We start from the raw sequence: 24,394 nt of genomic DNA, 5'->3' as shown, positions 1-24,394 counted from the left end.
ACTGTCAAAGCACACTCCACCAGGGAAATAGCCTCTTCAGGGGTTTGGATACCGCCTCTATACTAGAAGCAGCCACTTGGTCGTCGGTACACACCTTCAGCAAACATTGCAAGTTAGACCACATTTCTAGGGCCAGAGGTAGTTTTGCCAGGGCTATCCTCCATGGATTCCTGGATACTTCTACTAGACCACCTCCCCCTTCTTCACTAGACCACCTCCCCCTTCTTCACAGTGAGCTTTGGCACTCACCCATATGTGATGAATACTGCAGCATATGAATAGAAGGGCATCAAAAGGTTGCGTAAAATCTTACCATAAACCATAGATGTCCTTCTCTTCCAAGTTGCAGTATTCTTTCCCTCCCACCTATCCCTCCTGTTATGTAGCATTTTCCTTTATGGATGGCACAGGGCGGGCATTACCCTTGCTAGGGCTGGTTCTGACTGGGGTTTACAGTTCTGAGGGCTGGTGCATGCAGACATCACTTTTATAGCCCATGTCATCTAGCCACATCAGACATCCCACTTACCATACAGTGACTGAAATATTTTGTATACTGGCCGGAAGTTTGGGTAGCAAGAGTAAACCCATATGTGATGAGTACTGCAACATGGAAGAGGAGGACATCTATGGTTATGGTAAGATTTTACACAACTTTTCTTTATTGGTGTATATTTTTTTGAGTAGCTTACAGGTTCACTCTTAAGTAGGAGCATTGTTTTTCCTGTTAGCCAGACTGATGTTTGATGAGGGTGCATATATAAAAAGTTCTTACTCATGACTAAATCTTCATGCAAAGATGTTAGTACTTTTAGCCAGAAGATAAGTACTGCATCTGGGCCTGGGGTTTTCCAGTTAGAGGCTTTTCTTAACTTTGTTTCAATCTCTCTGGCTATTACTTCATCCCATTTCATATCCTGTACATTTGAACTTCTCATTCTTTCTTTTATTTCTGTCTGTTTAACATCTTTATGTTCCACAGGGTCTTCGTAAATACTTCTCCAAAATGAATTTTTTTCTTTTTTTGGTGGTCTTTCAATTCCTTTTACCTCATTACCCAATTATTTATAAAACTTTTTTGAGTCATCAGCAAATTGCTTATTTTGTACTTTTTTTAATATTTATCTGTGTTTCTTCTAGTTTTTCTGTCTGTGCTGATATTTTTAGTTTATTATTTGCGATAGTGCACATTAGATGCTGATCTGTTCCTGTTACTTTGCATTGCTTTTATCACATCTATCTTTGAGTATTGTTGAGCTGTTCCCTCTTCTATACTTTTCCAACAGTGACACTTCTTGTCTTAATTGCTTTATAGTTTTCTCTATTCAACACTTCCATGATGGCATTCGATTCCTCCCTGGCCTTTCCCTTATTTCTCTGTGTTCTTGTGGCAGGACTTTATCTGTTGTTAATTTGTCTGCACAGTAATGTATCCTATTTACTTCTGTTATAGCGCATGAATCTCCACAGACCTTCCTAATTACTGTGTTAATTTGTTTTATCAAACTTCTAACTTTTTGGGTTTTATTGACCTTCTGCAGTATTTATTTCATTGATATTAATATGTCTATCCATCTCTGTTAAGTCAAGTAACTCTTCTCTTAGATAATTTTCTTCTAAACTGAGGGCATGTTCTTTATTCACCATTTCCTACAGGCATTCTATAGAAAGTTGTAGAGCTTCTTCCTGTGCCACTTTCTGTTCAGTTTCACCCTGTGTCATCCATTGCTTTTTCATATGGGAATACACTGGCCTATCACTCCATGACAGTGACTGTGTCAGAGTTGCCACAGTTTCCTGATGTTCTTCGTGTTTCACTGTTGCAGTCATTACATTTGGGTAATCTGCTGGCAGGTTGCCCTCAGTCGGCCTGAATTCCAAAGTCTTGGGTCCTGCATCGGTTGCTGTCTTCTCTTCCATGACATCAGGTCGTCAGGGGTATAAAACATGCAGCCAACGCCATTTTCTTTAGTCTTTCTTGCCGCGCGGTGCCCAAAGCAGAAGCATTTCGCAAGTGCTGGTCGGCCGACTACTGAAATATTCGAGTTTGAGTTTCAGAACCGAAGTCTTCACTAAAGCCAAGTACCCCGTAGGGGAAACTTTTTTCTTGCTTTTTACCGATGTCAGAAAAAGTTAATAATTGTATTACTTGTGGGAAGCAAATACCACATAAGGATTTCCATTTATACTGTATTCCTTGCCTAGGCCCTGATCACAACATGCCTGGCTGTCGGTTTTGTGCTAGATTTAACCAACGCCCTATTAAGCGTCGGTATATTTTTGCATCTAAGTATTTTGGAAATAGATTTAACTACCCAGAAATGTTGTTGGATAGCAATCCGACTACCGGAGTACATAAAAAACGCAAAGAAAAGGACAGAAAAAGGTGGTCAAGATCCAAAACCGACGACGAAGCTTCTCCTAAGCCAGTCGCTAGTCCGCTGGTACTCAGTGAGGCACTTTCGCAGCCCCTGATACCTGCTACCTTCGAGTCGCAGGTCTCTACTGACACCCCATGTGGAGTCTGGCATGCTGTAAGATACTCAAGGTATTGGACCGATGGATGTATCTCCCTCGGATGGGTCCGGAGCCGCTGAGCAGGCACCGGCTTCTGAGGGTGTATTCAGACCTCAACATTTTTATATCAAACCGACGAAAGCTACAAAACCAAAGGCAAAGACACCTTCTAAAACTAAAAAAACGACGCCTAAGCCACGTGCACAGGCCTCTATGCCTAAAAAACAGATTATCAAAATGGCTGAAGACCTTATTATCTTGATCAGGGGTACCCATCCCCTCCAGATAAGAGGCCTAGGCAAGACACTGGCTATGAATCTTCAGATCAGGTTTCTGTTTCTTCTGATTCCTCTTCTGATCAGGAATTAACTTTACCTCCCTATGAGGATTGTGATGCTGAGGAGTCTATTCCATCTGCATCTCCTCCTGAGGGTTATTCATTTGGAGAAACCGTGCATACTATGAGGGAGCATTTTCAGTGGGAGAGTCAAGAATTCTCAGAATCAAAAAAGAGGCTCAGGGATTTCCTTCTTCTCCCTCAGCACAAGCCTTTAGCCATTCCCCCTGTTTTAGACAGTGTGGATGATGTGTTTTTGGAGTCAAGCCTGACCCCTGCCGCCTTACCTCCAGCTCCCAGTAATACTGACAGGTATTACAGGGTCCCTGACTCTCATAAATTTTTATTTAGAAACCCTGCTGCTTATCCTGAAACTATTTCACAGGGTCCAAAGGGAGTTAAGGCCTCAACAGCAAACAACCCTACCCCCTCTGACATAGATTCAAGGGCACTGGACAGATGGGGAAAAAAGGTTTATACATCTGCAACCTTGGCAGTCAGGGTCTTAAAATGTCAATTTCATATGCTTAAGTACCAACAACAGGTTATGGGATTGCTGAAACAGAAAATGATGTTGATTTCAGAATGTGCAGAAAATAAGGAATTGCAGGAATTATTGCATGCAGCTGAACAAGTTGGAAAGCGTACTTTGCACTGTGGTTTTGATTCTTTAGAGGCCTCCTGCAGGGCCACAATTACTGGATCTGTGATTAGTAGGCATGCCTGGTTAAAGGAACAAAATTTGCCTGATCATATTAAAGCTAAATTGCTAGATGCACCTTCACAGCATGATTCTCTGTTTGGTATTAAGACAGAAGAGGTTTTAAAGAAAATGGAAGACAAAGCTAAGTCTATGCAAACTGTTAAAGATTTCTTACAAGTACAGCCACCTAGATTCAGTAGACACTGGCCTACAAAAAATTGGTCCTTTCCTGTGTCAGACAGAGCTCAAAGGGGCAAATCCAGATGCCCTAAGGGTTCCAGGTACCAGGCTCAAGACTCATACAGGTCAAAGCAATGGGGAGCATCCACCTCCAAATCTGGAGGATATAAAGCGCAAGCCTACAGAAAGCAATCCCAATGACTTCCCTCTGCCTACACCAAATACTTATCTTTTGGCAGCACCCATAAGGGGGAAAATTAGCACTTTTTGCTCAAAATTGGCAGTTAATAACCCAGGACAGGTGGGTACTAAACATCATATCACAAGGATACAGATTCCATTTCCACACTCTGACAATGACAAGTGGTTGGCCAGACCTGCCAAAAAAACAGTGGGCAGAGGCACAGAAACAGGTTACGTCCCTCATGGATATGGGGGCCATTCAGACAATACCAGAACAGGAAAAAGGACAAGGTTTCTACTCAAGACTGTTCTTGGTACCCAGAAAGGACAAGGCCTGGCGGCCAATACTGGGTTTATCGATTTTGAACACATACCTGGACATTCCAAAATTCAGAGTGCTCACTTTGCAGCAGCTTCTGCCCATGCTGGGCAAGAATGATTGGCTGGTGACTTTAGACCTAAAAGAGGCATACCTGCATGTCCCAGTAAGACAGTCGTGCAGAAGATACCTCAGATTCAAGGCTGGCTTAATGCATTACCAATTCTCTGCACTGCCCTGTGGCTTATCTACTCCGCCCAGGGTCTTTACAAAGAGCCTGGCACCAGTAATTGCATTTTGCAGACAAAGAAGTATTCAAATATATCCTTATTTGGACTGTCTCATTCAAGCAGAGATCAAGGACACTCTTCTATGACACCTGGCATTTGTGAAAAGGCTTCTAACATGCCTAGGGTACACAATAAACAAAAATAAATCACAACTGGTACCCTCTCAAAAGATAACATTCCTGGGTGCAAGCTTGAAAACAACTGCCCAGATGGCTTACCTCACGCCAGACAAGCAAAGGCAACTGACTACTTACTTCAAACTGATGGCAACAAAAACCCAGTCCTCTGCAAGACAAATTCGGCAGGCTCTGGGCTTCATGGCATCCTGCATCCTAATAATTCCATATGCAAGACTGCATATGAGGAAACTTCAATGGTACCTAAAAAGTTTATGGAGTCAACATTTACACAGTCTGGAAACAATGATTCCTCTCATCCTCTTCTTGCAACAGTAGTTTCTATGGTGGGCAAAGGCCTGTCACCAAAACATGGGACGGCCCTTCACTCTATCCCCTGCCAGCCAAACATTAACAACAGACTCATCAGATTGTGCCTGGGGGGCCCACATGGCAGGAAGATGCATTCAAGGCATATGGGCACCAAATCAAATGCATCTACATATCAATCAGAAAGAGATGCTAGCTGTTCAAAATGCCCTAATAGCCTTAAGGACTTACTTCATCCAGGACAACTACTGATAAAGACGGACAACACCACAGTCATGTGATATATAAACAAGCAAGGGGGCACACATTCATACCCCCTTTGCAGATTAGCCGTGGTACTGTGGGACACAGCTTTGACCTACCAAATAAATCTTCAAGCTCAATTCCTGCCAGGAAAACAAAACACTCTGGCAGACGATTTAAACAGAAACCTTATGGATCCTCACGAGTGGAAACTAAATCCACAAGTCTTCAGCATGATAGCAGAGAAATGGGGGGAGCCCAGACATAGACCTATTTGCCTCTCCTTAAAATTATCAACTGAAAAAATTCTTCACAAGGACTTATCACAGACAAGCATGGAAAGTGGACGCCCTCCTTCAGTTGGAAAAACCTATCAGTTTACGCCTTTCCTCCTCTGCCTCTTCTACCCAAGGTCCTCCTAAACGTCAGACAAGAGAAGCCAAAGATGATATTAATTGCCCCTGACTGGCCCCGCCAATATTGGTACCCAAGCCTAAGGAACTTGTCTCAATACCCAGCTTGGACCTTGCCTCAAAAACCACAACTACTGTCCCAGCAAAACAATCAGATCCTGCACAATCAACTACAGACTCTGAACCTGGCAGCATGGCTAATCTTGTAGTCATACAGACGACACCTCTCAGTAAAGCTGTGATGGATGTCATTTTGGAAGCCAGAAGGCCTAGTACTAGAAAATCTTATGCTGACAAATGGAAGAGATTCTGTGCTTGGAATCAAGCACAAGGAACTGATACAGCAGAACCACGTATTCCACAGATATTACAATACTTAACTGAGATGCTTGACAAAGGCCTATCTTTCTCATCAAACAAAATCCATGCCTCTGCCATTTCGCTCATTACAATACAGAGCCACCAATCTTTTCTCATCCTTTACTAAAGCAGTATCTTAGAGGAGCCAAAAATGTAAGGCCTCCTAGAAGATCACCATTACCTGCATGGGACTTCAATTATGTGTTGAAAAAACTCACCCTGCCTCCATTTGAACCAGCTGCTACCGCTGATATAAAGTTCTTATCATGGAAGACAGCTCTGCTACTAGCAATTACTTCAGCAAGAAGAGTTTCAGAGCTACAGGTTGTCATGGCTGTAGAGCCTTTTATCATATTTTAACCAGACAGGGTGTCTCTGAGGACAAATCCTACTTTTATGCCTAAGGTCCTTTCCAGTGTGGCTCTTAACCAAACAATTAATCTGCCAACTTTTTATCCAAATCCACAGAACAAAGGGGAGAGAATTCTGCATTCCTTGGACGTACACAGACAACTAAGATTCTACTTGAGCAGGACTAAAGCTGTAAGAAAAACTGAGCAATTTCTAGTGTCATATGCTGCAGGATCAGAAGGAAAGGCTATCTCAAAGCAGACAATTTCAAAGTGGATAAGCCATTGCATCCGTTTCTGCTACTTACACCGTGGCAAACCTGAGCCCAAGGGCATTAGGTCTCATTCCGCCAGTGCTGCAGCTACTTCAGCAGCCTTTCTCAGAAGAGTACCAACCAAGGACATTCTAGAGGCTGCTACTTGGAGTTCTGTTCACATCTTTACAAAGCATTACCATTTGCCTCTCTAGTCTTAAGTCCAGAGCAGGCTTTGCCACTGCAGTGCTGCAGGGTCTTATAGCCTCACCTAATGCTGTTTAGCTCCAGCCTCCCAACCATAGCTTTGGGATTCTACCCAAATGTAATGACTGCAACAGTGAAACATGAAGAACTTAGTACAGTTGTGTACACTTACCATAAATGTAGATGTTCGAGTGTATTCACTGTTGCAGTCCATGTTACCCTCCCGCCATTCCCCTGTCATTCTATAGTTTATCTCTCCTTCTCTATCTTCTACAACCTATGCAGTGTATTTGCTTGTAGATGAAGGTAAAGTTTATACTGATGCATGTGTATATATATATATATATATATATATATATATATATATATATATAATTTAGAATATTGCTACCTTTTTGGGGGCACCTGACATCGGGGGCAAGAAAAACTAAAGAAAATGGCATCGGCTGCATGTTTTATACCCCTGACGACCTGATGTCATGCAAGAGAAGACAGAAACCGACGCAGGACCCAAGACTTTGGAATTCAGGCCGACTGAGGGCAACCTGCCAGCAGATTATCCAAATGTAATGACTGCAACAGTGAATACACTCGAACATCTACATTTATGGTAAGTGTACACAACTGTACTTTCTTTCCCTTGCTGAATAGATCCTACTAAACCTTTGTACTGGTTACCTGTGAGAGGCTCCAAAGTCTCTTCATACGTCAATGGATTAGATGCTTCCTGCTCCACTGGTTTCTCCCTAATTTGGGTGTCCATTGCCGTTTCCTGTTTTGTTATCTGAGTTGAATTTTCTACACTAAATTCTCCACTTTACAGATAATCCATAACCCCAGTTTCTGTTTCTTTAATTTCTCCATTAGTAAACCTATTTTCTACTTTTCCTGTTTGTTTTCTTATTTTTTTGTATTGTAATTTTTTTTCCATATCTAGATGTCTTTGCATGTATTTCTCTTCATATATCTGTGGTGCTGCTGTTTTTACATTGATTAGTTTTGCTTTCTCCTTTGCATAAATATTGCACAATATTAAATCTCTTTTTCTTTCCCATGTCCATATTTCTTCTTCAAATGTCTCCTGCTCCTCTTGTTTCTCCTTACTTTGGGGACTTAGTTGTTCCATCATGCTGTAATATGACCTGTGTTAGACTGAATCATTCACTGCGCAAATATCCCATAACTTCAGCTTCTATTTTTTTAAGCTACACTTGACTAATCATCTGCTCTACATTCCCTCTTTGTGATATTTTTTACTGTGAAATTTTCCATATCTGGATGCCTTTGCCTATATTTCACTTTGAATATCTTTGGGGCTGCCTTTCTTGTTTTGATTCATTTGGCTTTCTCCTTTGCATAAATATTGCACCATATCAGAGCTCTCTTTCTTTCCCATGTCCATATTTCTTTTTTATACCCTTCAAACATCTCTAAATTTTGTTCTTTAAATGTTCGCACTTTTTCAGTCGCTTCTTTTTCCAAACAGCGCAAGGTTTCTTGGTTTATAAAGTGTTTTTCTCAGATCTCTTGTATTAATGAACACACATTTTTATGTGAAGCTTCTGAAAGTTTTTCTTGTGGAAGTATTTTTCTTTCCTGTAATTTCTCTCTGAATCTTTTCGTATATTTTTTGTCTGGAAATTCTGGGCTTCTTGCATAATAGTAACAATACATAACTTCTTTCTTATCCTCAACAGTCCATTCTGTCTGTATGGCTCTTTTTGGCCTATCAGTTTTTGTGATATTTGAGGGATGCTACTTCCTTCTACAATGGGGGGGGGACATCCTCCCCCTGGGCCTGGTGTAGCCCCATTACAGGAATATTTCCATTTCTTGGGGATTCTACACTGTCTTTTTTTTCCAGTCCCATTGCGCCTACTATGATTGGGCACTTTATCCTGGGACTTGTGCACACCCAGCGGTCTTCTTTAGTTTTAACCTACTTATGTCCATGATTTATGCTGTATAAAACTACCCTGTGGCCTGTCTTGCTCTTCCGTAAAGGTTCTCTTGTCTGCCATTTCAGATGTCTGCCCATGGATCCCCCTTTTTTGAGACATTTCCTTGTCAAAATGTGTTTCAAAGAGGTATTGCAGAAGAGAACTCCAAGAAAACTGTCGACTTCTCCATGGGATCTTAATTTTGTTAGAGAAGCTAACACATCCTCTGTTTGATCCTGACTTCAGATTCTTAATGTGGAAAACACTTTTACTGGTTGCTCTGACCTCTGCAAGAAGAATGTCAGAGTTGCAAGCTGTTATGGTGGGTCCAACCATTCCTTGACTGCTATTCCTTCTTTTATACATAAATTGGTATCCAAATTTAGTTTAAGCCAAATTACCCATCTCCCTCTGTTCTTTCCTGATCTGCAAAATGAGGGAGATAGGATACTTCATTCCTTGGATGTCCACAGACAATTTTGGTTCTATCTTGACCAAACAAAATGGATACTTCATTCCTTGGATGTCCACAGACAATTTTGGTTCTATCTTGACCAAACAAAATCTTTTATAATTTCTAATCAGTTGTTCATTTCTTGTGATAATAAGAAAGAACAACCTGTGTCAAAGCAGACAGTATCCATCCAATTGGTTGTCTTGAGCTATTACCTTTGTTCCCACCACAACAAAACTATTCCAAGCAGGGTCATGGCATATTTTACCAGGGTCTTGGCTTCATCTATGACTTTTTGGAAAGGGGTGGACTCGAAGTATTCTAGAAGCAACAACATGGTCTTCTTTACTTAATTTTACAAAGCACTACAAACCAGATTGCTTCTCCAGGTCTAGGTTGGACTTCACTAGGACCATTCCTCAGGGGCTTCTGGACCCTTCTTCCACCTCCCAGTTGTTCTGAGCTATGGCCATCTACCCATATAGCTTAGTCTGCTGCAGCAGTGCAGCAGAGATCAGTATGAAGAACATAGTACAGTTGTGTTAATAAACTTACCATAACAGTAGATGTTTGAAGAATCTTTGCTGCAGTAGCCCCTCCCTCTCTCCATCCTATTTTTTGGTATGTTTTTTAGGCCAGGGAGTGGACGTTTATTTTTGTATCAGGGCTCAGCCTCCCTCTCTGTCAGCATGAAAAATTTGAAGGGCTTGTTCCCAGATCAGTCTTTTAGTCAGCTCAGCTCAAGCTGACCAATAGTTTGGGTGTGTGACATGTGACCTGAAGCTTTGAAAGCTGGCTGTCTGTTGTAACCTATGCAGAATATAACCCATATAGCTTAGGCTACTGCAGCAGTGATCATTCGAACATCATTTCTTATGGTAACTTTATATTCACAACTGTATTTTTTTATTTTATTTTAACAGTTTAGATGTGTAGGAGAGAGGTCTCTGGCATGTCAAGAAGTCCAAGGCTGCATAGAAACAAAAGGAAGAATGCTCCTAGCAAAGCTGGAGATGTATTATCATGTCTGAATGCATCACTTGCAGTGGATCATGCAATTTAGAGTTATGAGGTTTTTGCAGGGCAAACCATATTTGCAACCAGTGCAAAGGGATTGTTGTCACTCTTCTGCAAAAATTAAAGCCCAGAATTTGAGTTGTTTCATACAATATTAAGATGTTTTAGATACAGAATAATTGCTTCATGGAACTATCTTAGGCAACATATTTTATCCTAAAAGTCTCAGAATGTTTGCCATTTTTTTTGTTTTCTTTTTGTGGGACACAGCTGCTTAAACAGGGTTTGTCCTGGATAAAAAAGGATAGGTGGTAACCCTACATGCCATTTAGCCATATTTCTCTCTTGTCTGTATATCCACTGGAAGACTACAGCAGCAGCCAAAGGCTGTAAAACCCCTACCCTCACAGTGCTAGTTACTGCCTGTAAAATACAAGTTCATAGGTTCATACTAGGCTATCTGCCCTAGGGCATTTATAAGCCTAGCCAGAATGTGTTTGGCTTTCGCCACCCATTTTAAATTTATTTTGCTATGCCCTTTTTCGAGGTTAGTATACTGTGCCTCTGTCTAACAGTGACACAGAAGTGATACCCGGGGTAAACCTACGATCTCCCATCCACTCATCAAGATTCCTCTTGAAGAGAGTCAGTGAGGGACTCTGCCTAACCTGGACTGGGATTTTATTCCAGAGTGAAGGGAGCCTCTGGGTTATGAATCTGTCCCTCCAGCATGTCCTATTTATTTCAGTGCTGAGGTTCAAGTCTCTCACGTGCGTAGCTCGATGGGATTTGGATTTTCTGAGGTGCAGCATGTCCATTAATTCCAGTTGGACATGGCTTTATACGTCAGGCACAGATCGCCTCTAAACAGGCGGTATGCCACTGAGTAGAGCTGGAGTTTCTTTAACCGGCAGCATATGGCATCTGTTTGAGCCCTTTGATCCTCTTGGTGAGGTACTTTTGGGGTCTTTCCAGTTGCTGCAGGTGTCTGGTAAGGTACATCCCAAAAGGGCATTATACTCAATTATGGGCCTGATGAGGGATGAGTAAAGAGGCACGATGACCTCCCTGATCTAGATGTGAATCCCTTTATGATTAGGTGGGCTATATAAAATGTTTTTCTAACCACTTTGGCCACGTGGTTGTCAAATGAGAGATTGCTATCAACTTGGGTCCCCAGGTCCCTAATTACTTCTTCTGTACTTAATGGATTACCACCTATGTGGTAATTTGTGGGCACTTTGTTTTTGCCAAAGGGGATGACTATACACTTTTTGGCATTTAGCTTGAGGCCATGGCTCTGGCACCAGTTGTCTGTTTCTATGAGGCCCTTTTGGAGGATGCTTGTGTCGGCTGTAGAGTTGATTATGGCGCCCAGTTTGCAGTCCTCTGTGAACTTGGTCAGCCACAGTCCTTCCGTGTTGGCCTGTACCTCCGAGAAATATATACCGAACAAGAGAGGTCCCAGGACTGAGCCTTGTGGGACACCACTTGTAACTGGTTTGGAGTCTGACATGGCTCCAGCAATTCTAACCATGTGGGTTCTGTCCTTGAGCCAGTTTGCAATCCATCTAGTGACATAGGGGTTTATATTTAAGCTGGTGAGCTTATCTATAATGCCCAAGTGGGGTATTGTATTGAAGGCTTTTGCGAGGTCCAGGTAGGCTGTGTGGACCACCTTCCCCTCGCCAATGGCCTTGGTGACTGTTTCAAAGAAATCAACCAGGTTTAAGAGGCAGGATCTGCCCTTAACAAAGCCGAACTGGGTAGGATCCAGTGCCTGTAGGTCCCCAATATCTTTATTTATGAGGTCCATGATGATCCTTTCCATAGCTTTGCAGACCAAGCTAGTCAGGCTTATGGGGCGATAGTTTCCAGGATCCGTTGAGGCACCACCTTTATGGAGAGGGACCACTGTTGCTGTACGCCACTCTTTGGGCACATATCCTGTAGTAAGGCTGAGATTGAACAGTAGTTTTATGTTTGGGTTTAGCTCTTCTTGGAGTTCATGTAGGACGCAGCCCGGGACACCGTCTGGTCCCATTGATACTGTGTTTTTTGCTTTGGAGAGGGCGGCTCTTACCTGAGCATCTGAGATATCAGGGGGGCAACACTCTGCTGGGATAGATATTTGCCCATTTGGTGGGGAGGGGGGCGAAGTTTGCACTGAACCTGTCAGCTAGGATGTTGGCAATGTCTGTGGGTTTGGTGTATTTGTTGTAATTTTGGACTAATTCTGAGCATATCTGGGAATTCCCACCCCACCCATGTTCCTAACATAACTAAAGAAAGCCTTGTGATTATCCTTAGTGTCCTGTGCAATTTTTCTATCAAAGCTGGCCTTAGACAATTTTATGAGTGCCCGTAGTTTTTTGCTAATACTGATCAGTGATGCCTTCCCTTTTTGGGATTTTGCTCTATCATTTAGTAGCTTCCTCCTTCTATTGTATAGTTTGTTTATGGCTGGGGTCCACCAGACAGGACGTCTGCCTTTGGAGGATTGGGTCTTGGTTTTATTTGGGATCGCATGATCCATGCATTCCTGAAGGTGTTCATAGAATGCGTTTATAAAGGATTCTCGGTCTGGGCGATTTTCCACAGGCCTGGGGGCTTTGAAGGATTCCACCTCGGTTTTGAGGAGTGTGAAATTTGCTTTAGAGAAGTTTTTCACTGTGGTTTTCTGGGCAGGGGTGGGGTCGGGATGTGAATATCCAGTGAGATTAGTTTATGGTCTGATCTTACCAGTGAGGGATACACTTCTGGTCTGGAGCATAGAGTCCCCATGTTGGTGATGAATCAGGTCCAGTATGTTTTCCCCTCTTGTGGGAGTGGTAACAAGTTGTTCCATAGCATTTGAGTTTATAAATTCTAGGAACCTTTGGGCTAGGATGTTGGAGCTAGAGTAATGCTCCCAGTCTATGTTTGGGTAGTTGAAGTCGCCCAATATAATGGTGTTTGCAGAGACCTTCATATTTTCCAGTGTTCTCAGGAAGGCCGAGTGGGGTTCCTGGGTTTGGGAGGGTGGTCTGTAGCAGGCTATAAACTGGAAGGCAGTTTTACTCACTGTCAGTTGCACATGGATAGTCTCTGATGCTTCGTGCTTTGCCACCAACCTGGAGGTGTGGGTATCTTTGATGAATATCGATACTCCCCTCCTTTGTGGTTCGGTCCAAGTTTTGGGGCCGAAAAGCATGGTATGAGGTATAACCTGGTAGTGCTGGGGTGCTCTCGGGAGCCCTGAACCAGGTTTCTCTTACTGCACAGATATCGATGTTCTCCATGCTAAGGAGAGTTTTGAGTGCGTGCATCTTGAGGTTTAGACTTCTGGCATTGAGTAGCATTACTCTTAGTTTCTTATCCCTTGTGATACCTGTGGAGGTGGGTTTGTCTTTTGAGCCTTGCCTAAAAAAGGCACTATGGAGGTAGCAAGAGCCTTTGCCAATATCCGAAAGCCCAGGGGTGACAGGTGCAAGCTGTCCCTAGCGAAGCATATCATCCCAAGCTGACAGGCATTGGATCCCCTTTGAATGACACCAGTACTTAAGCCAGTTGTTGAAATTGATCATCTTGTCTTCATATTGTGGCATCATTCTTGATGAGGGTAAGATGCTACTCAAGGCCAGGGTCATACCGGCCTGGGCTACATGCTCAGAGAGCTCCTCTATGTCTCTTTTCATGTAGTCCAGGGAGGTACGTCTCATGTCATTCACATCAGCATGGACAATGACTGAGTCATATTTGTACTTGCCTTGGAGTGACCCTGAGTGCTTGTGTTATGTGGCGGATCCTAGCGCCCGACAGGCTGCTCATCGTGACCCTCTCCTTGTTCAGCCTGGTGAGCGGGACGTCAGCGTGCCTGATGATAGAGTCACCTATTACAAGTGTATCAGGTGTGTTGTTTAGTCTTAAGGGCTGTGACTGTTCGGCACACTGGCTTTGTGAGATATGTGTTGCACCTGTTTTGTTTTGGGGTAGCGGTTGCTTGGGTGTCTGCTTTGGAGGTCTCTGCTGCTTAGGCAGATCTTTATTTAGAGCCTCCAAGTATGTTTTTGTGTGATTATGTGTTTGGTTTGCTGTCGTGGTAGGTCTATGTGAGACTGGAATTGTAGTGAGTGTGGTTTCCTTCTCCTCCTGACTGGTTATGCCAGTACTGAGTTGAGAGAGCTTAGCTTCCAGTTTGGCTATATGGTTGCATCTCTCACATGTGTTGGAATTTGTTGGGAGGAGGAGAGGGTTGTCTGTGTACATGAGGCAGTTGTAACATTGCCTCAAGATTCCCAGATTCACCAGCTGGACCGGAGAGGAGATTGACAACTGACCTTTGGACATGCTAGAATAATATTGGGAATTCCTTTATAATTGAAAACAAGGGCCAGTGGGGAGTGAGGGTGTAGTGCTTTTAATTTTTAGTGCTGACTTATATAATTGCTTTAGTGAGCAAGTGCCAGGTAACTTAAGTGCAATGTGTTACAGGTAACTTAAATGCAAAAATGGGAATGTCATCAGACAGCATGCAGTATAGCTTCCTTTAGTTAGCTATAAACATTGATTTTTACGTCACATTTGAACTGCAATTTTTAAGTAGCATTTCAGATGTAATACTTACATTATTACATGTATATAACTCAGATAACTACTTTGTCTCTGGAACAAGTCATGCACTCAGACATTCTTCAGTCATTTCTCTGAATTTTTTGGCGCATTTCTTTTTTTTTTTTTTGGAATACAGTCATTCACATCTGTATTTTAAATGATATCCAGATGAGTAACATTTATTTTACTTTTGATAATCTTTAAGTTTACATTCCAGCATGGTCTTTTCACTGTTTTTCTGTGACATATTCCAGTAGCAAACATTGATTTAGATATACAGAGATATCAGTTAACAATATATTGGACACTTCAAGAGACAATGTCCCTACAAATCCCTTTCCTTTCCTAAAGGAAATGATGGACACAAGGGAAATGAAACAGTTTTCAAAAATGTAGGTATTTCATTAAAAATGCAATAGAGACTGTGGTGGTGATGCTGCGGCAGCGTTGTCGCCTCACAGTAAGATGTCCTGTTCGATTCTCAGTTAGAGCGTCTTCTGTGCGGAGACATGCGTGAATGGGCTTACCTTCGTTGAAGGTTGTGCGTCAGGGCCGGCAACTTAGCACATAAAAATCTACTGCCAATCATTAGCGGACCGGAGTTCCACTGTGGCGACCCCTAACCGGGAAAAGCCAAAAGACACAAATTAAAAATGCAATAGGAACACTTGAGTGAAAACTGTACTTAAAAAAAAGATTATATGGAAGAGTATGAGGTATGACCAAACTTTGAGTTGCATTTGGAATGATACTTTAAAATCAGGGAAATCAGTACGTTCCAGAGACAAAGTAGTTATCTGAGTTATATACATGTAATAATGTAAGTATTATATCTGAAATGTTACTTAAAAATTGCAGTTCAAATGTGACGTAAAAATCAATGTTTATAGCTAACTAAAGGAGGCTATACTGCATGCTGTCTGATGACATTCCCAGTTATTTTTAAACTGCAAACTGCATTGTACTGCCTTCAGTAAAGCTTTTATGATGGGGGGGGGGGTAAATGAATGTCAAATGAAAAAGGAAACTAGTCTATGTGATGGAAACAAAATGAGTAATATCAGATAGTTACTTTTGGTAATATAAACTTGGTCTAGAAATGAATACAATGTTGGAAAGTCAGACAGCAAGATTCACTAAAATAATACACTAGAAACACTGAAGAAAATTGTTTAAATACAGAGGAATATATGTATGGGCAAGGATGTTTGGTATAATTAAGATGCAAGGGCGCACACTGAAAGATATTTTAAAATGAGTGAAATCAGTAAGTACAAGTGAGAAAACGACACCAGTTTGTATGCAGTTTGGTTAAAGTAATTTTTATTAGACTTCAGAATGGGAGGTCTGTAGACCGACTTATCTCCAGTGCTATTGGAGTACAGCTTGCTTCCTTGATAAGCTTTGCATCAGTACAAGTGTGTGGAGTCTTTGTGCCTAGATAAATAAGTTTGACCTTTTGAAAATAGATACAGTGAAATACCTAATAAAAGTTAAAGGCGAAATATTAAAACAAATGCAGGAGTTAATATCCATAGAAATTAATATATTTATTTTATTTTTATTTTATTGCATATATTTACCGGGAAAGTCCACTGGGCTTAAAAGAGCCCAAATAAAAAATGCAGATAGCCTTTGCTATCTAGTAACACAGGGCTAGACAGACAACACCAGAAATAAAATGTGTCAGGCAAGAGAAATAAACAGGTTAGTGATATCTAATAAGTGTTCTCCAGTCAAACAAAGTAAGTCAGTGTTTGAGTCTGATTAAAAAAAAATAGAAGCTTTATTTGAAAAAAATATTTATATAGTTTAATATAGGTTCATAGGTGTTTACTACGCTAATGGCCATGGGGCCTTTACAAGCCTAGTCCATAGGATTACCCTGACTTCATGCCACCTGACCTTAGTTCCCAGTGCCTCTGTCGAGTAAAGCCACTGGAGTAATCGCTGGGGCGAATTTTCTATTTCCCATCCACTCATCAAAATTTCTCTTGAAGAGGGCCAGTGCGGTGCTCTGCCTGACATGTATGGGAAGTCTATTCTGTAGCATGGGCAGTCTCTGGGTTATGAACCTGTCCCTCCAGCATGTTCTGTTGATTGTGGTAAATGAGGTTGAGGTCTCTGGAGCCTGTGGTGAGGAGGGATTGGGATTTCTTTAGATGTAGCATTTATAACAGAGCTGGGTCGGACATGGCTTTGTAAGTCAAGCAGAGATTGCCTCTAAGTAGGCCATATGAGACGGGGAATAGTTGGAGTTTTTTAGTCTATCCATATAGGACAAATGTTTAAAGCCTAGGATCCTCTTTGTGAGGTACTTTTGCGGCCTCTCCGGTTGTAGGTGTTTAGTGAGGTACATGCCAAATGGTGCATTGTACTCAATGATTGGCCTAATGAGGGAAGAGTAGAGGGAGACAATGACCTCTTTCTTCCTGGATGCAAAACCCTTAGTAATGAGATGTGCCACATAGAAAGACATTCTGACCACAGTGGCAATGTGGTAGTCAAAAGAGCGGTTGCTGTCAGCCTGTGTTTCCAGATCTGTTATAATGCCTTCTTTGTTCAGTGGACTACCATCGATGTGATAATTCATGGGAACTGGGTTTTTCCCAAAGCGAATGACAACACATTTTTTGGCATTGAGCTTAAGGCCATGGTTCTGACACCAGTCTGTCTCATTGAGGTTTTTCTGTAGGCTGTCAACGTCACTGTTTATTTCTTGGATAGGGAAGGAATTCCGTGCTCTAATGAGAGGTTAGGTTTAGTTCAGACAATATTATGATAGAATATATAACTAATGATAGCAATCCGTTATGAAAAATCCCTGTTATATTTATGGCTACATGTTCTTCGTGTTTCACTGTTACAGTCATTACATTTGGGTTATCTGCTTGCAGTAGCCCTCAGTCAGCCTGATTAACAAAGTTTTGGGTCCTGCATCGGTTGCTGTCCCTTCTTCCATGACGTCAGGTCATCAAGGGTATAAAACATGCATCCAACGCCATTACATCAGTCTTTCTTGCCGTGCGGTGCCCGAAACAGAAGCAGTTCGCAAGTGCCGGTCGGCCAACTCCTGAAATTTTCATTTTCGAGTTTCAGAACCGAAGTCTTCAACTAAAGCCAAGTACCCTGTTGGGGAAACTTTTTCTTGCTCCTTACCAATGTCAGTTGTAGAATATGAACAGTCAAAAAGCATGTGTTCAAGGGAATTGAGTATGTGACAGTTTGTATAAACTGAGATGTACTGAGTACTGTGAACTCTGAACTGTGAGTAATGGAAAAATACTGAACGAACAAGAGTCTGCCAGAAAGCAGGAAACTGTGCCTTTTATGGAAAAATATCCGACTCTCTCTGTCTGCCTAGAGATATGTTGATGTGAATTGTCTTATGTTTACGGGTAAACCTTTGATTGGTTAATTGCCCTTTATAATGATCTAATTGGTTCATTTATATATTTTTGTGCTGTCAGCAATATCAACAAGTATATAAGCTTGTTTATTCCTTTGTTCGGGGAGTCTCCCTGGTGCTTTCCATGAGGCTCCCGCACGTGTGTACTGTAGTTAATAAAAAGCCACTGAAAGAGAGAAAGAACTGTATCTGTCTTTATTCTTAAAGTAATGTACGACTTAACACAGTAAAAGTTAATAATTGCATTACTTGTGCAAAGCAAATACCTCACAAAGATTTTCATTCATACTGTATTCCTTGCCTAGGCCCTGACCACGACGTACCTTGCTGTCGGTTTTGTGCTTTATTTAATCGGGGCACTATCTGTCGTCTGTATATTTTTGCCTCTAAATATTTTGGTTCTCAGTTTAATTATCAAGAAATGTCGTCTGTTAGCCATCCGACTACCAGGATTCTGAAAAAACGCAAAGATAAATACAGAGACAGACCGCCTAGGTTCAAAGCTGCCATCGACGCTTCTCCTAAGCCAGTCACCAGTTCGCCGGTACCCAGTGAGGTGCTTTTGCAGCCCCTGATACCCACTACTTCTGATTTGCAGGCTTCTACTGAGACCCATTCGGTGTCAGGTATGCCTCAAGATGCTTCAACTGTGGAACCTGCAGATGTCTCTACCTTGGATGGGTCTGGAGCCGCTGTGCAGGCACCGGCTTCTGAGGGTGTATTCAGGCCTACGGACTTGCATATTAAACCGACGCCTCCTTCTTCATTTAGGCCTAAATCTTGAACCATGCCTAAGAAACCGACGACCAGGCCGCATGCTCAGGCCTCTATGCCTAAAAAACAAATAAGAATGGCAGAAGATCTTATAACTCTAATCAGGGGAAGCCAACCTCCCCCTTCTAAGAGACCTAGGACTGAAGTTGTTTATGAATCTTCTGACCAGGATTCTGATTTTTCTGATTCTTCTGATGATCTGGATTTGCATTTATCTACTTATGAGGATTCTGATGCAGAGGACTCTATTCCCTCTGCTTTCCCTCTGCTTCCCCTCCAGAGGATTTTTGTTTTGGTGAAACCTTACATACTTTAAGGGAGCATTTCCACTGGGAAAGCCAGGATTTTTCTGATTCAAAAAAGAGGCTCCGGGATTTCTTACTCCTGCCTCAGCATAGGCCTTTAGCTATACCTCCTGTACTAGACATTGTTGATGATGCCTTTTCGGAATCTAGTTTGGCCCCTGATTCTTTGCCTCTTGCTCCCAGAAAACCTGACTGATATTACAGGGTTCCTGATTCACACAAGTTCCTTTTTAAAAATCCTGTTGCAGATCCAGAGACTATTTCACTGGGACCCAAGGGCATTAAGGCTTCTACTGCTAAAAATCTTACCCCTTCTGATAGAGACTCCAGGGCACTGGATAGATGGGATAAGAAGGTTTACACTTCTGCAGCCTTGGCCATTAGGGCTTTAAACTGCCAGTTTCATATGTTAAAGTATCAACAACATGTTATTGGATTGCTTAAACAGAAAATGATGTTGATTCCTGACTGTGCTGAAAATAAAGAATTGCAGGATGTAATGCATTTTGCTGAACAGGTTGGAAAACATACATTGCAATGTGGATTTGATTCATTAGAGACCTCTTGCAGGCCTGCTGTTACTGGGTCTGCGCTCAGAAGGCATGCTTGGCTTAAGGAGTAATCTTTGCCTGATCATGTTAAAGCTAAACTGTTGGATGCTCCCTTAAATCAGGACCACCTGTTTGGCAACAAAGCTGAGGAAGTTCTTAAAAAGATGGAAGATAAAGCTAAATCTATGCAAACTGTTAAAGATTTCTTACAAGTTCAGCCTCCTAGATTTAGTAGGCACTGGCCCTCTAAGTATTGGTCCTTTCCAGCCCCTTCCAGGTCTTCTCAAGCCAAACCCAGACACAGCAGAAACTCCAGGTTTCAGTCCCAGGGGACACACAAGACTAAGCAGCGGGGGGTTTCTGCACCCAAATCTGGGAGTAGTAAGATTCCTCCTATGGAAAACTGTCTCAATGACTTACTTTTAAAACTTCCAAGCACTTCCCAACTGAATGCTCCTTTAGGCGGAAAGATTGGTCTGCAGGACAAAAACTGGGAACTCATTACCCAGGACAAATGGGTTTTAAATGTAGTGTCCCAAGGATACAGTTTTCACTTCCACAAGTTACCAACACCAAGCGGGTGGCCAGATCTACCCCCAAATCAGTGGGCAGAGGTCCAAAATCAAGTACTCTCTCTCTTAAACATGGGGACTATTCAGTTGGTACCAGAAGAGGAAAAGGGACATGGTTTCTATTCAAGACTTTTCCTGGTACCCAGAAAAGCCAATACATGGCGTCCTAGCCTGGACCTTTCTACTCTAAACACCTTTCTGGTGATTCCAAAATTCAAAATGCTGACTCTTCACCAGCTGCTTCCTATGCTAGGCAAAGATGCATGGTTGGCAACACTAGACTTAAAAGAAGCATTTCTGCACATACCTATCAGGGAGTCTTGCAGAAGATACCTACGCTTCAAAGCAGGCTTACATGCACTATCACATCTCTGCACTGTCCTTTGGTTTATCTACTGCGCTCAGGGTATTCACAAAGTGCCTAGCTCCAGTCACTGCATTTTGCAGGCAAAGAAATAGTCAAATATACCCATACCTGGAAGAAAGCCAGGACATACTTTTGAATCATCTGGCCTTTGTTCAAAGGGTGCCGACTTGTCTGGGGTACACCATAAACGAAAAGAAAATCACACCTGGTACCCTGACAACAAATTATATTCCTGGGAGCAAGCTTGAATACAACTTCCCAGATGGCTTTCCTCACGTCAGAGAAACGTATTCATTTGACAACCTACTTCAAACAAGTGGCCACAAAAACCCAGTTATCTGCAAGGCAAATACTGCAAGCCTTGGGGTTCATGGCGTCCTGCAGTCTTCTAATTCCATATGCAAGGCTGCATATGAGGAAACTACAATGGTATCTCTAAAGCCTATGGTGTCAACATTCAATGATTCCTATCATACCTTGCCTACAGGTAGAGTTCCTTTGGTGGGCAAAGGCCTGCCACCAAAACAGGGGACTGCCATTCACACTACCCCCCTGCTGCCCAAACCTTAACAACAGATGCATCAGGTTATGCATGGGGGGCTCACCTGGCAGGGAAGTGCATTCAGGGCAAATGGAACCCAAGTCAAATGCACCTACACATATAAATCAAAAGGAAATGTTAGCTGTACAGAATGCTCTGACAACCTTCAAGGACCACATTCTTCCAGGACAACTAATGGTAAAGACGGACAACAGCACTGTCATGTGGTACATAAACAAGCCGGGGGGTACACATTGTTATCCCTTCTGCAGATTAGGCATGGCATTGTGGAACACAGTCATCAGCTACCAAGTAAATCTACAAGCTCACTTCCTGCCAGGAAAACTAAATACACTGGCAGACGGACTAAGCAGAAACCTCATGGATCCACACGAGTGGAAACTGGAACCAAGGATTTTCAACATGTTGACAAGCAAATGGGGGAGCCCAGATGTAGACCTGTTTGCCTCTCCCCTGAACCATCAATTGGACAAGTTTTGCACAAGGATTCCCCACAAGCTAGCTTGGAAAGTGGATGCTCTGTCCTTCAGCTGGAAAAACCTATCAGTTTATGCCTTTCCTCCTCTGCCTCTGCTCTCCAAGGTACTACTAAAGATCAAACAGGACAAGCCAAGGACGATTTTAATTGCACCAGACTGGCCACGCCAACACTGGTGCCCCCTCTTGCACAGTGTGTCATGCTTGGCCCCATGGCACCTGCCTCAGACTCCTTACCTGTTGTCTCAGCAGGAGAACCAGATTCTGCACCCTCAGCTGCAGACCCTGAACCTAGCAGCCTAGCTAATTACCTAATCTCTCCTTTACCATCCCTCAGTAAATCAGTGATGGACATCATTTTAGTGGCAAGGAGGCCTAGTACTAGAAAATCTTATGCTGCAAAATGGAAAAGATTTTGTGCCTGGAACCAATCTCAAGGGATGAGCACAGCAGTGCCCAATTTACCTCAGATTCTACAATACTTGACTGAGATGCTTCATAAGGACTTGTCCTTTTCATCCATCAAAATCCATGCCTCAGCCATTTCAGCTCATTATAGCACAGAGCCTCCCCTCTTCTCTCACCCACTGCTCAAGCAGTTCCTCAGAGGGTCCAAAAATGTAAGGCCACCCAGGAGAGCTCCAACTCCAGCCTGGGACCTTAACTTTGTCTTGGAGAAACTCACTCTTCCTCCTTTCGAGCCAGCTGCTACTGCAGATTTAAATTATTTTTTCTTGGAAAACAGCTTTCCTTTTAGCAATCACTTCTGCAAGAAGGGTATCTGAGTAACAGGCCCTTATGGCAGTGGAGCCTTTCATCATCTTTCATGCGGACATGGTGTCCCTCAAAACCAATCCCTCCTCCATGCCCAAAGTGGTATCCAGTGTGGCTCTTAATCAGCCCATTCATTTGCCTACCTTCTTTCCTAACCCACAGAACAAAGGGGAACAGATACTGCACTTCTTAGATGTGCACAGACAACTTAGATTCTACTTGGACAGGACTAAACCTCAAAGGAAATCTGAAAAAACTGCTGGTGGCATTTGCTCCAGGGACAGAAGGAAAGCTATTTCCAAGCAAACCATTTCAAAATGGATAGGCCACTGCATTCATTTCTGTTATAAGCACCATGGAAAACATATCCCACTGGGCATCAGACCCCATTCAACCAGGGCTGCATCTACCTCTACAGCCTTTCTCAGTGGCGTCCCTACAAGGGACATCCTAGAAGCTGCTGCCTGGAGTTCTGTACATACTTTCACCAAGCATTATCATTTGCCAATTTTCTCTAAATCCAGAGCTGGCTTTGCCACTGCAGTCCTGCAGGGTCTTATAGCTGGTCCTAATTCTATTTAAATTCCTCCTCCCAACCTTGGCTTTGGGAATCTACCCAAATGTAATGTAATGACTGCAACAGTGAAACACGAAGAACCTAGGACAGTTGTGTACGCGTACCATAAATGTAGATGTTCTAGTGTATTCACTGTTGCAGTCCTGGTTACCCTCCCTCCAGCCTCCTTTCTTCTCTTGACTATACCTCTACTCTCCCTTACTATGCTCAAAAAGATTTTTGGCATATTTGCTTTTTTGTTGGAGGTATAGCCTTGTATTTATAGTTTTAATTGCTTCCCATTAGGGGGGCACCTGACATCTGGGGCAAGAAAAACTGATGTAATGGCGTCGGCTGCATGTTTGTTTTTACCCCTGACGACCTGATGTCATGGAATAAGGGACAGCAACCGATGCAGGACCCAAGATTTTGTTAATCAGGCCGACTGAGGGCTACTGCAAGCAGATAACCCAAATGCAATAACTGCAACAGTGAATACACTCGAACATCTACATTTATAGTAAGTGTACACAACTGTACTTTTTAAAAACACCTTTATTAAATTATCACCTAAGACACAGGCAAACATGCATTAACAAAAAAGAAAACAAACCATTTTAACATGTTTCCATTTAAATATAATATACATCATATATGTTTTCTTTGCTACTGTCATCAGTCCAGCATTACAAAACCTTGCTGAATTCCTGCATTTCTTTAAACCTCTTCCCATTATTTGCATTTACTTCTGTGTAATTTGTTCCTTCCCTTTTCTAAAGATCTGTCTTCCAGTTCTTTCATCAAAATATTCAGTACTTCAAATACAGTTGGTGTAGATTATGATTTACATTTTCTGTTACTTGCTTTTTTTTGACAGCCAACAGAATTAAACTTAAGACCTCACTACATCTAGGCAGTTCAGATCCTGTATCCCAGTTCAAAAGGATAATTTCCTTACTTACAGCCATCTGCTCACCCAATATTTCTGATAGATTACTCTGCAGGGAATTTTTAAAATCTGCTAACTATTACATTCCCAGAACATTTGCTCCCACTTACCCCTTTCTTCATAAAAATACCTGTGCAGACTGTTACAAACAAATAGCCGAAACCTTCTGGACTTGGCTGCATACTTGGGAGCCATACATATGTCCTCCCATTGTTTTCTTGTAAATTGTTTTTCAGTCTCTTCCCAATCTTTTCTAACCTCTTCTGATTGATTCTTATAATTATCATGCAGT

The 24,394-nt window shown here is 42.3% G+C and overlaps 1 protein-coding gene across 14 annotated transcripts in view; it reads left to right on the top strand.

Annotated features, from left to right (window-relative positions):
• The window catches only part of MYO5A (myosin VA), a 4,204,798-nt gene that overhangs the window by 2,818,051 nt on the left and 1,362,353 nt on the right, over window positions 1–24,394 (top strand). The window lies entirely within an intron of this gene.

Source organism: Protopterus annectens, chromosome 7.part1 (genome assembly GCF_019279795.1).
Source record: "Protopterus annectens isolate FY-2018-M chromosome 7.part1, PAN1.0, whole genome shotgun sequence".
Taxonomy (NCBI): Eukaryota; Metazoa; Chordata; order Ceratodontiformes; family Protopteridae; genus Protopterus; species Protopterus annectens.
This window is presented reverse-complemented; position numbering and strand designations above follow the sequence as displayed.